We start from the raw sequence: 2380 nt of genomic DNA, 5'->3' as shown, positions 1-2380 counted from the left end.
GAGGGCCCGGCCCGGCCCCGCTCCGGCCGCAGCCTCCCCGCGCTCCGCCCGGCCCCGCGCCGGCGCTGCTGTGTCACCGGAGGGGCCGGGCCTGCGCCGGGAAACGGGAATTAAAGGCACCGGGAGCGGGAACGGAGCGGGAGCGGAGCGGGGAGGGAGCGGGAATGGAGAGGGGATGGAGAGGGGATGGAGATGGAATAGAGAGGGAATGGAGCGGGAATGGAGAGGGAATGGAGAGGGGATGGAGAGGGGATGGAGCGGGAATGGAAAGGGGATGGAGAGGGGATGGAGCGGGGATCGAGAGGGGATGGAGAGGGGATGGAGAGGGAATCGGATGGAGAGGGAATGGAGCAGGAATAGAGTTGGGATGGAGAGGGAATGGAGAGGGGATGGAGCAGGGATGGAGCGGGGATGGAGCAGGAATGGAGATGGAATAGAGTTGGGATGGAGAGGGAATGGAGTGGGGATGGAGCAGGGATGGAGAACAGATGGTTTGGGAATAGGACCTTGGGAAACCGAGGCAGCACTGGGGAGGTTCCCCAAGGATGTGTCTCCCTTTTCCTGCTTTTTCCCCCTTCCTTCGAAGGCGCTCCCCCTGCCCCCACTCCAGGGGGATTTGGGGATGATTTTTTTGGGATCTGGGAAAAACCCAGCTGGGATGGGGGAGAGAGATGCAGGGAAAGGGAAACATCCCGGGTGGGCACGTGACCAATGGCGGTGTGACAATGGCAGCGTGACAATGGCAGTGACACGGTGTCAGTGTCACCGCGTCTGTGTCCCCAGTGTCACCGGGTGAGTGTCACCATGTCAGCGTCACAGCGTCAGTGTCACCGTGTCACACGCGTCAGTGTCACAGGGTCAGTGTCACACGTGTCAGTGTCACACGTGTCAGTGTCACCCGGTGAGTGTCACAGGGTCAGTGTCACCGTGTCAGTTACACGGTGTCCGCGTCCCCAGTGCCAACACACCCTCGGCCCACCCGGGGGTGACCGAGGGACCTTCGGGGGGACACGCGGGGGGTCCGGGTGGGCACGTGACCACTGGCGGTGTGACAATGGCAGCGTGACAATGGCTGTGACACCGTGTCAGTGTCACCGCGTCTGTGTCCCCAGTGTCACCGTGTGAGTGTCACAGCGTCAGTGTCACAGTGTCAGTGTCACCGTGTCAGTTACACGGTGTCCGCGTCCCCAGTGCCAACAATGTCAGTGTCACCTGTGTCCCCGTGTCGGTGTCCCCGTGTCCCCAGAGCAGCGCCAGCCCGCGAGCCGCTGTGCGAAGGGGACACCTGGTGGTGGCACTGCCTTGTCACAGCCAGCCCCGCTCGGCGACGCGCGACTGCCACCCAGTGCCACCTGCATGGGACACCCAGTGCCACCTGCATGGGACACCCAGTGCCAGCTGCATGGGGACACAGTGCCACCTGCGTGGGGACACAGTGCCACCTGCATGGGACACCCAGTGCCACCTGCATGGGACACCCAGTGCCAGCTGCATGGGACACCCAGTGCCACCTGCATGGGGACACAGTGCCACCTCCATAGGACACCCAGTGCCACCTGCATGGGGACACAGTGCCAGCTGCATGGGACACCCAGTGCCACCTGCATGGGGACACTCAGTGCCACCACCTCCAGGATATCCTGGGAGAAGGGTTGGAATGGGGATTTTGGGGTCCCCGTGTGTCCCCACATTCCCCGGACAATGTCACTTTTGGGGACACCCTCGAGGCCATGGAATTCCGGAATTCCCAGCTCCAACTGGGAATCCCAAGGGCTGGGATGGGCACAGGGCCAGGTGCCACCCCTGGGCCGGTGTCCCCAGGTCCCCAAAATCCTGGAAAAGGGATCCCAAACCCGACTGGTGGTTTGGGGCTGGCTGGGAACAGCCTTGGGAGCGAGGAATGGGAATTTAATCCATGGAAATATTCCTGGAGTAGGGAGCCCCAAAAATGGGGTCTGGGAATCCCAAATCTGGCCAAGATTGAGGCAGGAACGCTCAAATCCCAGGAATTTAATCCATGGAAAACATTCCTGGAGCTGGTGTGTCCCATAAAAAAAGGGATCTGGGATAAAAGCAGAGACCCAAATCCATTCCCTCTTTTCCCTCAGGACAATCCCACACCCTTTTCCTGGGAAATGGAAATTCCATTTGCCTCTTTCCCGGCAGCCCTGGATTTGTGGGAATGTGGCTGCAAGAGGCTCCTCCACCCATGGAATGTGGGAATTTTATCCCTGGGATCTTGAGGATTTTTCCCATCCTTAAAATCCGATCAGTGCCAGGAGCAGGCAGCAGGGACAGTTTCACCCCAGAATTCCCAGTTTTCCCTTTGCTCGGGATGGGCTGGGAAAAGCAGGGTAGGAAGAAGAGGAAGCAGCTGGAA

The sequence above is a fragment of the Passer montanus genome, unplaced genomic scaffold (assembly GCF_014805655.1).
Source record: "Passer montanus isolate IOZ18808 unplaced genomic scaffold, ASM1480565v1 scaffold5, whole genome shotgun sequence".
In the NCBI taxonomy this organism is placed as follows: Eukaryota; Metazoa; Chordata; class Aves; order Passeriformes; family Passeridae; genus Passer; species Passer montanus.
The sequence above is the reverse complement of the archived record's forward strand: the minus strand, read 5'-3'. Positions refer to the sequence as shown.